This window comes from Amblyomma americanum, chromosome 5 (assembly GCF_052857255.1).
Source record: "Amblyomma americanum isolate KBUSLIRL-KWMA chromosome 5, ASM5285725v1, whole genome shotgun sequence".
Lineage (NCBI taxonomy): Eukaryota > Metazoa > Arthropoda > Arachnida > Ixodida > Ixodidae > Amblyomma > Amblyomma americanum.
Window position 1 is genome coordinate 81,377,684 of NC_135501.1, and position 12,902 is coordinate 81,390,585.

The 12,902-nt window shown below is 47.1% G+C and overlaps 1 long non-coding RNA gene across 1 annotated transcript; it reads left to right on the forward strand.

The window, feature by feature from the left end:
* The first annotated feature begins 246 nt into the window (after positions 1 to 246).
* On the forward strand, positions 247 to 12,619 carry LOC144132564 (uncharacterized). Its single transcript, XR_013314850.1, has 6 exons — positions 247 to 581; positions 1,068 to 1,165; positions 3,508 to 3,647; positions 5,743 to 5,807; positions 11,299 to 11,364; positions 12,466 to 12,619. It is a non-coding gene; the product is annotated as an uncharacterized LOC144132564 (long non-coding RNA).
* Positions 12,620 to 12,902: the final 283 nt, after the last annotated feature.

The window sequence follows — 12,902 nt, forward strand, 5'->3', positions numbered from 1 at the left end:
AGAGCCCCGCGTCGTCTGCTACTACATGCGGTCAATCAGCAGTCAACTGGATGGCCGGATGCGCTGCACGAGGAGGCTGCGACATGGAGCGGTATAGAGATCACGGTCGGAGGCGCAAGTTCTGCCGCAGGAAACAAACAGACGAAATTGAACGAATAAAACGTATTTATTATTCTGGTTTGTAAAGAGGTCATCATCATCATCGTATGCAGTGCCCTGTGCGGTGCGCGTCGCCAAGCCAATCCAAGTCTGCGGTCGTTTGCGTCCAACGTTTGCGTCGTCACTCGTGTCGGTGTGTGTGGTTGTTACAGTTATTAGATTGTGTGTTTTGCAGCCACATGTGACACTTCCACTATGGGTTCGTCAGCTGCGGCGAGCTATGCGTGCGTGAAATACATCGACCGACGGCGCAAAAGCTATCGTACACGTCTCTATGTCGTCCTTGTTTCCTTTGCGCTACACCTATCCATGATGCCTCACCGACTGGCGTTAGCGACCTGGCAAAAAAAAAAAGGACGTCTACTGGCGCGGCGGAAAAGATGAGAAGGCATTCTATTCCGCCCAAGTAATGGAGCTTGGAGGTGAGTTTTGCAGTTACTTCGCTACTTGGTCAGATTTCAGAAGTGCCAAACGTGTGATGCGTGTACAGTCAAGCCTAACGCTTTTAGCAAAGCTTGGTGGCGTTTTACATAAAGTCGATGCACATGCTTTTTTACTGTTGCGAGCACTTGCAGAACGCTTACGATACCACTTCCTCTGTGCTTGCGATCCGAGCACACAGCAGCCCAGCGCATGCTTCCCAAAGAAGGGAAAAACTGCGTGGTCGCGTTGTAGCAGGTCTCGACGTAAGCGTCACTCTGAGCGAAATAATATATCGTGATTTTTTTCATGAATTCAAGTAATTGCATGAGGCAGGAGGAAATCGGCTGTGTTCAGATCTGCTAATTTTTCGCATCATATGATTTTTGGAAAGCAATGAACGCGACACACTAACTGATCCGTTTCCGTAGCTTGCCCTGTGTTTGCTGTCGCTTTCATTATTTTATCTCTCATTTCTTGTGTTCCAGTAACAAAAGCGGAGCTTATCCAGAGGGTGTCCAAGAGAAAAATCACTGCAGTGGACCTTGAAAAGTCTGAGCCAGCAACAACAGTTGCACAGATACATGTATGTACTGGGCGAAGTTTTACTGCGGATGCCTCTGCTACTGCCACTCGCACGCTTACCAGTCGCAATATGTACATTACATAGCAGCATACTTCAGAGCCAGGCAGGCGTCTCTGTTTGTGTGTGTCTAAAATATTTATGGTTGCGGGAAGCAGCCAGGCTCCCGTCAGCAACAGAGAGCTTTGTAGCAGATCTTTGAATTGTAGTATAGAGATATTGCTTAAATGTTACCATTGTAAAAGATTGCGTAGGACACTAGAGAACCGCATGTGGAATGGAAGCATCGTTCTGTTTTTTGTTCTCTCATATATTGTGTGTTTCATGTCAGGTCAAAGTTTCATTTTTCGTATTGCCTCCTCGCATTGTTGTCTAAAATATTTATTGTTTGGGGGAGCAGCCAGGCTGCCTTCAACAACAGAGAGCTTTGTATCGAGCCCACCGAAACGGCGTTGCGGGACAGCGCACTTCTCTCATTGCAGCACGTTGTCTTAGCTTCGGCTTGCAACTCGGTGGCCTGTTTTCTCAGTGCCATGATACTGGTTAAATATATGTATTGCTGGAAATTTATAAGCCCTGCTATTCTTCGGTTATGCGGCATACCAAAGCGAATCGGGCCACGTGAGACACGGATAGGGCCTCTGATAATTATTATTCACGAGGGGTGATAATTAATATTCACGTGTCTATCGAAAACACCGGTGCTGCGCTGTGGGCTACAACTGCGGTGGGCTCTCTCCGGTCGGGGCGGCTCTTGTCAAGACACGATTAATTACTGGAAGGCACCGTTCCCCTCTTCCCGTCATCTGTTCATCGTCGGTCGCTTCTTGCAGGGAACCAGTCAAAGGGGGAAGGTCATTTGAATTGAGCCGAGCGTGGGAAGAACAGGCTCCTTCCCAGCTAGTCATCCTTTCATTTTGTGCAGTCGTCGGCCACCTGATGACGCTGTCAAAATTGCCGCTGCTGTTGCTGCGCCACCGTGGTCATCCCTGTCGATGGGATCTGCACCTTAATCCTCTTCGGCTGGTGTGCATTCCGTTCATAATAGGCCCAACGCGGACGCCACCAAAAGCTCCCCATTTGACTTTCAAACAAAAGGGGTGCTGTCTACTCTTGTAAACGGAAGGGCAGCCACACAGAACAAGCAGGGATAGAGGACTAAAGCTAGTGGTCCAAGCGGAAGGGAGAAAAACCTCTGAGAGGGAATGGAAGGAGAGGAGCATGGAAAAGTAGCTAGTTTGCCATATATGTAACTCCAATATAATGTCTTTTATTAAAGATTGTTTGCGGTTGTGTGTTCCGGGGACGGTGCCTCACAACAACCTTGGTAGAGGACATTTTCAGCCAAAGGGTGGTCGGGGCACTTTAAGTAGTGGCTGCCGGCTGGCGTGCATGTGTGCTCTGCCAAATTTGTTGTCCAAAATTTTTATTCTCTACGGAGGTCATTTTCATTTCACAGCTGAAGATGAAGCATAACCTTGCGTGTGCCGATTCGGTTGTTGCCATAAAGCTTGGCGCTCGGGTCTTCTGCCACAAGTGCTTAAAATACCTGAGAAATACCGTATGCATACTTCACCTTGCATTTGACTCATCAAAAAGAAAAATTTCCCAGTGTGGATCATCATGCCTGCACACACAGTGCGGGGCCGACATGCAAGGCCAGATTGTAATGCCTTTCATTCTAGTGCTAGCTCTGCAGTAAAAGCGATAGCATACACACACGACGTGCAGCTAAATTTGTACAGTGCACGCACTTCAGAAAAATGTTCAACCAGCTGATATGCACGCTTGTCAAAATAATGCGTGCATTACTTGCTGGCAGCAATATTAACAGCTGGAGGACGGCAGACTACAGTTGAGTGGAACATATCCTGATTGTTTTCTGCTTACAGCCCACAGGAATTAGTTCACAAACAGAAATTGCAACTACCACAGCAGAGTCAGTATAGGCAGGGTCGATCATTGGCGGCCAAGTAAATTAGTGTGTGGTTAACAAATATGCAATAATCTGAGACTACAGCATGTTGTTTGAGCAGTGCATCCGCAGTTTTTCCCTCCTCCTCATCATCAGCCTCACTACACCTACAGGGCAAAAGCCTCACCCATGTCTTTCCAATTAACACTGTCCAATTAGCCCTCCTATGTGGTGTCAAATGCAAGTCTTTAGAGTGCGACTGCCCGTCACATATGCTTTTGAGGATATCTCGAAGCTTACATGCAGACTTCACGACAGCACACAACGCACTGAAGGACATATACTTGCGTTGTTGCCGCCGATGTGTGCATCTGAGTGCAAGAGTCCGCGGCTGCCCTGAATAACTAACGTCCTTTCTTTCGCTCCCAAGGATCAGATTTCTACCGTACGCATGCGAGCAATGAGACGCAACAGCAAGCAAAGCAGCAGAGGGCACTCGCCTTCCGTGATCCATGGACGGCCTTGGCGCCATGATTGCCAGCAGGCTGGTTCTGGCGGCGACTAGTTCATGTGAGCATGATGCACCTTCCTGTCAGGAGTGAATTTTCTGGCAGCGAACAGGCTCTCCGAGCACGGCAATTTGAAAAAGCCCAATGATAATTTAAAGATTTAAAGATGTATAGACACCTTATTTTGGTGGCATGTTTTCTTCCCTACAATGATTCAGAAGACACTGCTATGAATGAATCATCATGTGGTGTTTGCCTGGTACCTATAAATAATTTATAATCGAATTTTTCTGCCATGCTGTCTCGGTTTCAACAGCCGAGTGAAGACTGTGACATCAGAGAGGTTATATGTAACGTGAAGCATGGAAAAAATGCGATATAATTGCTGCTTGATCGTTTTAATTCACTACAGTGTTGAAGCCAGCGTTCCTCAATAGTCGGAATGACAAATGTAGCAGCACCGATTATATTGCAGTTTTTCATGCCTCGCATGACCTATAAGCTCACTTTGACGTCATAGTCCCCATTCAGCTCTTGAAACTGAAACGGCGCGAGAAAGAAATTCGGTTATAAATTATTTAGTAGTCATGGGAGAATCTTCATCATCAGCCTGATTACACCCAATGCAGGGTGAAGGCCTCTCCCATGTCTCTCCAATTAACCATGTCTTGCCAGCTGCGCCCACCTTATGCCTGCAAACTTCTCAATTTCATACGCCCACCTAACCTTCTGCCGCCCCCTGCTATGTTTTCTTTCTCTTGGAATCCCTTAGGGACCAACAGCTATCTTACCTTCGCATTACATTCCCCGCTCAAGCCAATTTCTTCCTCTTGATTTTGGCAAGGATGTCATTAACCCGCGTGTGTTCCCTCAACCACTCTTCCTGCTTCCGGTCTCTTAAAGGTGTATAGACACCTAATTTTGGTGGCATGTTTTCTTTTCTTCAATGATGCAGAAGACGCTACTAGGCATGAATCACCATGTGATGTTTGCCTACGACCGCTAAATAATTTATAATTGTTTTTTTCTGGCATGCTGTTTCAGTTTTGGAACTGCCGAACGATGGCTCTGACGTCAAAGAGGGCTTTTCCTTCACGTGAGCCATGGAAAAATGTCCATAGAATCGCTGCTTCATTGTTCTAATTTACTGCAGTGTTGAAATCAGCCTTCCTCAATTGCTGGAATGACAACAAATGTGCAAGCAGAGATTATATTGCTGTTTTTTCATGTCTCGTGACGTGTAAGCACACATTGACGTCACTGTCCTTGTTCAAGTGTTGAAGCCGAAACTGGACGAAAAATAAATGCTATTATAAATTATTAAGCGGTCGTAAGAGATTACTAGCTGCTACTCCATGTATAATAATGCCTTATGCATCATTACAAGCAAGAAAGCACGCACCCAAACGGTAGGTGTTATACTGCTTTAACGTTACGCCTATCATTTTTCTTTCCGTGGCTCACTGCGTTGTCCTCAGCTTAAGCTGAACCCTTTTTGTTAGCCTCCACGTTTCTGCCCCATAGGTGGGTACTGGTAAGATGCAGCTGTTGTACACATTTCTCTTGAGGGATATTGGTAAACTGCCATTCATGACCTGAGAGACCCTGCCATATGCGTTCCATCGCAATCTTATCCTTCTAGTTATTCCCTCATGATCCGGATCAGTTGTCACTATTGATACCTGCCTTAAATAAACGTATTCCTTTACCTTTTCCCTTACCTCGCTACCAATTGTGAACTGCTGTTCTCTTGCTAGACTTGAGAATAGGAGAATACCACAAGGTAATCCATGGATAATAATGCCTGATGCCTCATTAGAAAGCAAAAACACACACCCAAAAGATGGGTGTTTATACTCCTTTATAGCTAGTTGGTGCATTACAGAATGTGAGTCACCAGTGTTGCCAGTAAAACCCTTTAACATCATATTTTGATCTGTTGATTGAAATCAAGTTTTTTTGTGTTCTAGTTAATGGTATTTCATTATTTCTTTGCTCCTTATTTGGAAAAATTATTTCTCGGGACTCTGACCAGGCTCAAGAAGTGTAATGTGATAGTAAACAGAATATGTTTGAAAATCCTCTGAAGTTGCCGTTTAATTTACCTTGTACATTTTTCTTTTGTAGCAAATATGAACACTTTTCATACTTTGCAGTCTTCCACTAGCATGGATCCTGCTGCACCACAGAACCCGGATATCTTGCTGAGGTCAGCAGCCAGGTATGAAGGTGTCGCATATTTAGAATGTAAGACAAGTGGGCTTTGATGCCCCATCGGCCAGTGCTGATAAAGGAGCAAAACACAGACGGAAGACGAGGCTGACAAAGTTCAGTTTGGTGCTCAGGAACGCTTGGCTACCGGGGTGCGCCGTGCTAACAAAGATTGTGGCCGTCCACACTTCTTGTTTGATTTGCGTCTTTACACTTGTGGAGGGGCTGGGTGCGCAGTGCTAACAAGAAGTGTCGACGGCCACAATCTTTGCTAGTACAGCGCACCTCGGTAGCCAAGCGTTTTCTGTGTGCCAAACTGAACTTTGTCAGCCTCGTCTTTGCCTGTGTTTTGCTCCTTCTTCAGCACGGGGCGCTGGGGCATCAAAGCCCAATTGTCGATCTTACAAGAATGATTTTGTAAGCTTGAAATGCTTTTAGGTCTCATCCTTGATAAATGCAGGCAAACAATCTAGAAACCGGAAACATGGGGATGAGCATCAGTGCACACCTCTCGGAAATGGGAAATTTTCTGTCCGAATAATATGAAGCAGAAAAAAAATTGCCTGCAGAGTAGCCCTAGGCACAATTTTAACCTGTGGCAGCTCGGAGCAGTATTGCTTAGCGATGGCTTTGTGGTCGAAATGCAGTTTTTGTTTGTGTTCTAGTTGTTGACATTTCATTATTTTGCAGAATTATTTCTTGCAACTCAGACAAAGTTCAAGAAGTGTAATGTGATAGTAAACTCAAAGTGCTTTAAAATCTCCTGGAGATGCCAATTAAAGGAACACTGAGGAGAAATTGAAGTTGGCTTGTATCGATAGAATATATAAGCTCCTGATCACAAAAACGCAACTCTTACTGAAAAACAAAGCTCTTGTAAAGTAGAAAATAGCAAGAACCAAAATACAGGTATCGCCGCCACAGGGCAATCTCGCAAGTACAAGCGTGATAACGTCATTGGACAAGAGACGCCACGTTGTAGGAATTTTCCTTCCTACATGAAGCTGCGAATCTGAGGCTGACAAAAGAAGGTTGCGCGGTTCAATATTGAAGTAAGTTTTGTCTTAAAACCGATAGTGCACTTTTATCACACAAGGAAGACAGACAAAAGACAACCTGAATGTTGGAAGCAAAAAAAGCCGATGCTTGGCGGCTCCACAGGCGGCCAAGAAAGTTTCGACTTGTTATGGCGCTTCGCGTCTATGAGCTTTGTGTGCCTCATGGTTTTGTTTTTAACGCGTCTCGATTTACAAGTGCCGAACAGCAGAGGAACTCTGTGCCGCTTCAAGTGCTAGTTAACCTTTGAAGGAGCCTGTTAAGGCTGGTTAGGTGATTGCCGCGGTCGATGAAAAACCATGATGGCACGATGGTCGGTGATCATACAAGGCAGTTAGCAGTATAAAGAGCACTTGTGTCGTCGTACGCTCGCTTGGCGAAACATTCCCGGCTGTGCCAGTCAACTTCAAACTACTTAATGGAAATCATTTATTAGGGACGGGAGACAAGGTACAAGGCAGTTAAAAAAAATTGATGGCCTAGCTGTGTTAGGCCAGGATATACGTAGCGAAAGCGCGGAGACTTCTGCAGCGGAAGATTGCACTCACTAGATGCGCCTTTATTCATGGTTAAATCTTGAACCGTCGTGGCGGAGTGGTAGAGTCCGCCTCAAACTACAATGGCCCTGGTTCGATTCCGAGCCTCGGCACAGGTTTTTTTTTTTATTCAGTGAGTGGGTGGGGGGTTTCAGTGGCACGCATAGATGCCGCCACCGAATACGTTGGTTAGCGGATAAGCGCAGGCTCTGTTAAAGGGGCAGTTAGGAGAACTCTATCAAATTATTTTTGTTAGCAAAATCTGATAGTTCGGCATTTCAAGGCATTGTTGCCGCCTGTCCGGGAGTGAAAGATGCATTTATTTCAAAGAAATTTGGATTCAAAGTTGAAAAAGTTTTTCTTGCCACTCCGATTCAAACTCGGGAACTTTATGACATCACGGCGCACTCTTATGACGCTACAGGACGCAGTGACGTGAAACGTGACGTACGCGCAGACGTGATTTCTCGCGGCTAGCAGTGTGGTCTACCAGCCGAAATGAAAGCTACTGCCGCCGCACGTTGAAGGCATCTATCGGGGTTCGCTACTGTCGCTTCGTTTACGTTTGCACCGGCGTCTTGTCTGCGTTATGATCGATCCCGTTCCCGAACCTGACGACGAAGTTCTCGCAAAAACTCCGGCCTGCATTTCAGCGACCTCAGCCCCACAGAGCGTGCGATGCTTTTGAGGGAGCTCGGTTAGGTTAGGTGCCGGCGGGTTGTTTCCCCCTTCCGCCATGAGCAGCCGTTGCAAATCATATCATAACCCCAGTGCGGGGAGTCACAAGGGGCCAGGACAAGGTCGGTGAGTCGCGCCCATTGGAGGCTGGCCGGGGCTTAGGGGCGAACGGATTGCGATTCCTTGAACGGCGCGGTTGCACGGTGCAGCAGGCGGCATCAAGGTCTCCCACAGTTGCAAGGGCCAGGTTATTTATTTATTTTTTGCCAAAAAAAAACGGATGGATACTCAAGGGCGCTTGCGTTTAAAGTTGGCGGCTTGAAAGTAAAGCCCACGCTTCATCGGCTTCCGCGCGTTTCCGGCGGTACGGGGTCTACTGGATCGGGCTCTCTCGCCCACTTGCATGTACCTTCAGATGTGTACTGTGAATGGATTAAATTAGCCGAGAGCTCGAAAACAATAGCTGCGTCCAACTGCCGAAGCTATTGAATGACGTCACAACACGTACCTCGCCGCAGAGCTGAATCGGTCTGGCCGGGCCGGCAGTGGCTGGCGCACCTCCGCAAAATAGAGACATGCCTAAAGTCTCCGCCAGTGCGGTCAGAGTGCGCCGAAACTGCCGAACGCGTTGGCGGTCAAGCACAGTTGGAGCATAGAGGGTCTCGGTTTGGCCGATGTGACGTCGCCATGCAGCGCGCGCGTGCATTACTCCGGAGTGTAAACGCACCTTAACAGAGCCTGCGCTTAACAGCTAACCAACGTATTCAGTGGCGGCACCTATGGTAGCCACTGAAACTCCCCGCCCACTCACTAAAAAAAAAAAAACCTGTGCCGAGGCTCAGAATCGAACAAGGGCCTTTGTAGTATTAGGCGGAGACTCTACCACTCCGCCACGACGGCTCAAGATTTAACTATGAAAAAAGGCGCATCTAGTGATTGCGCTCTTCCGATGCAGAAGTCTCCGCGCTTTCGCTACGTATATCCTGGCCTAACACAGCTAGGCCATCAATTTTTTTTAACTACCTTGTACCTTGTCTCCCGTCCCTAATAAATGATTTCCGTTAAGTAGTTTGAAGTTGACTGGCACAGCCAAGAATGTTTCGCCGGGCGAGCATGTGAAGACACAAGTGCTCTTTATACTGCGAACTGCCTTGTACGATCACCGACCATCGTGCCATGATAGTTTTTCATCGACCGTGGCGATCATTTGACCAGCCTTAACAGGCTCCTTCAAAGGTTAACTAGCACTTGAAGCGGCACTTGGAGTTCCTCTGCTGTTCGGCACTTGTAAATAGAGGTGCGTCAAAAACAAAACCTCGGGGCACGCAAAGCTCATAGACGCGAAGCGCCATAACAAATCGAAACTCTCGTGGCTGCCTGTGGCGCCCCCAAGCATTGGTTTTCTTTGCTTCCAACATTCAGGTTGTCTTTTGTCTGTGTTCCTGGTGTGATAAAAGTGCGCTATCGGTTTTAAAACAAAATTTACTTAACCTTCTTTCCTCAGCCTCAGAGATTTAGCAGCTTCCATGTAAAAAGGAACATTCCTCCAAGGTGGCGTCTCTTGTCCTATGACGTCATCACGCTTGTACTTGCGAGATTGCCCTGTGGCGGCGATACCTGTGTTTTGGTCCTTGCTATTTTCTACCTTACAAGAGCTTTGTTTTCTGTAAGAGTTGCGTTTTTGTGATCAGGAGCTTGTATTCTATCGATACAAGGCAACCTCAATTTCTCCTCAGTGTCCCTTTAATGCGCGTTTATAGCCTGGCGTAACGCATGCGCGCGCACTGCACACCAACGTCACGTCGGCCAAAGCGAGACCCTCTATACTCCAACTGCGCTTGACCGGTGACGCGTTCGACAGCTTAGGCGCACTCTGACCACATTGGCGGAGACTTAGAGCATGTCTCTATTTCGCGCCGAGTGCGCCAGCTGTGCCAGCCAGACCAGACTGATACGGTTCCGCGGCGAGGTGCGCGTTGTGACATCATTCAATAGCTTCGGTCGTTAAGCGGTGCTGTTCTTTTCGAACTCTCGGCTAATTTAATCCATTCACAGTACACATCTGAAGGTACATGCAAGTGGGCGAGAGAACCCGATCCAGTGGACCCTGTACCTCCGGAAATGCGGAGAAGCCGTTGAAGCGTCGGCCTTACTTTCAAGCTGCCTACTTTAAATGAGAGCGCCCTTGAGTACCCATCCGTTTTTGTGGCAAAAAAATAAATAACCTCGCCCTTGCAACCGTGGGAGACCTGGACGCCGTCTTCTGCACCGTGCAACCGCGCCGTTCAAGGAATCACAATCTGTTGACCCCAAAGCCCCGGCCAGCCTCCGATGGGCGTGACGCACTGACCTTGTCCTGGCCCCTCGCGACTCCCCGCACTGGGGTTATGATATTTAATTTGCAACGGCTGCTCATGGCGGAAGGGGGAATGACCCGCCAGCGCCTAACTAACCGTGCTCCCTCAAAGGCATCGCACGTTCTGTGGGGCAGAGGTCGCTGAAATGCAGGCCGGAGTTTTTGCGAGAACTTTGTCATCGGGCTCGGGAACGGGATCCATCGTAACGCTGGCAAGATGCTGGTGCAAACATAAACGAAGCAATGGTAGCGACCCTCGATAGATGCCTTCAACGTGTGGCGGCGGTAGCTTTCATTTTGACTGCTGCTAGACCGCACCGCTAGCCGCGAGAAATCACGGAGTCTGCGTTTACGTCATGTTTCTTGTCACTGCGTCCTGTAACGTCATAAAAGTGCGCCGTGATGTCATAAGAGTTCCCGAGTTTGAATCGGAGTGGCGGGAAAAACTTTTTCAACTTCGAATGCAAATTTCTTTGAAATAAATGCATCTTTCGCTCTCGGACAAGCGGCAACAAAGCCATGAAATGCTGAACTATCAGATTTTGCTTACAAAAGAAATTTGATTGAGTTCTCCTCACTGTCCCTTTAATGTACCATGTACAGTCTAGGTCGAAAGTGTTAAGGCTACAGCATTCAGCTGCAGTGAAATCAATGTTCCTAGAATAATTCATGTAGCGGATCATTCAAAACTGTAGTCAAGCAGGAAGCTTCTGTATCGCAAGAAGAAACCTGCTAGCACTTCAAGGTCACTTGGTCTTTAATATTGCTGTAATGGCTCTGCTATGCGGCTGAAGCGAAAAGCCTTTGGCCTTAAGACTTCACCGACACTGTACATTACTCTTGTTGCAAATGCGAACACTTTGCACACTTTCCAGGCTTCCACTAGCATGGGTCCTGCTGCACCATGGAATCCAGGTGTTCTTGCTGAGGTCAATGGCCAGGTACGATGGCTTCTCATATTTAGAACTAGTTTGTAAGCTTGAAATGCTTTTAGCTCTCGTTCTTGGTAACTGCAGGCAAACAATCTAGAAACTGTGGAAACGTATAGGGCTGAGGATCAGTGCACACCTCTCGGACACGTGGAATTTTCCATCCAAATGGCGTGGAGCGGAAAAAAATTGCCTGCGCAGGAGCCCCAGGCACAATTTGAACCTGTGACAGCTCAGGGCAGCTTTGCTTAATGAACTCTTAGATCACTAAGCCATGACCACAACCTTTCACCTTTCATGTTTTAATTAGCACAGCCTCTTGTGCTAAGATTTAATTGCTGTGTTTTAAATATTCATAATCTTTCATCTGTTCGTTCTGTGTTTCCGAATATTTGGCAGCATTACTGTTGCCAGGGTGCAGTGGAGCCTGAAGTAAAGATAAAAAGGCTCATCTATGTTGTCAAAGGCAGCTTATATGATTGCACATAAACGTGACCTGGTGGCCCATCGTGCTGCTCACTCCGAAGAAGAGAGCGATGTGTCATGTTTTATCATTAGTAGCGTTTGCAAGGAAAACTGCCATTTTCTTAATGTTACATATAGGAGTCCTGAGGAATAGGATTTTAGCAGTTTTAATGTGGCAAATACTTCTCTCCCCAATCTGTTATAGGGCTTTATACAAAGCATATGTGCAGCTGTTTTATTGCAGATCCACCTCGGGAGCGGAAATTGTCAGTGCAGAGCGGTGGCGCTGGCTTCTTTCCCAAGGTCGAGACTTCCTGTTTTGCAAGGACGCCACAAAACTTTTGTGGGGTTCTCCACAAAAGTGACGCTCCTTCCTGGTGATGCTCCTTCCCCGAAGAGCCTTAGGGGAAAGAGCATTCAGGGAAGGAGCATCACCGGCTCAGTATGCCGGCAATCGCTTAAGGCTGGTGGCATGCAGAAGCCTCGGATGAGCTCAGAAAAACTAGCATCTGTGGGCAGTAAGCCTCTTATTTAGGTACATTTCCAGACTGACAAAGGCATTTGTTTATTTAAGTGTGCATGACTTAAATACCTTTATTTTACAGCACCTGCATGTCTTCAATTTTGTCATGATTAATACTCTTTCAGATGCATTTGATGCATACATCAAAGCTGCACAAGCTGCCGAGGATGAGAAAATGCGCAGAGCAGTTGAATTGCTACCTGGCGGACATGCTGAGGGACATCAAGTAATCATCGCCTGCACCTGCCCCTGTAGTGAATGGCTGTAGTCAGATAAAAATGATAAAATAAAGGCAGCAAGAAAAATTATTTCATTGACTGTAGCCTGGTATTTAGTGCTGGGATGCAGCATTTGCTGCACTGAAGGGTTGCAAGTTCATTCGGGTAGCCTACATATTCAGAGGTATTAACTACACCAGAGTACGTGTTGCAAGGCCATTGTATCCCCAAGTCGAGGCCCTCGTATCTGTACGAAGGTATACGAGGGACCGGAGTGACACGTATCCAATAGTGTATATATGAGGCACGTATCACCCGTATATATGTGTTTCGCCATACGTGGA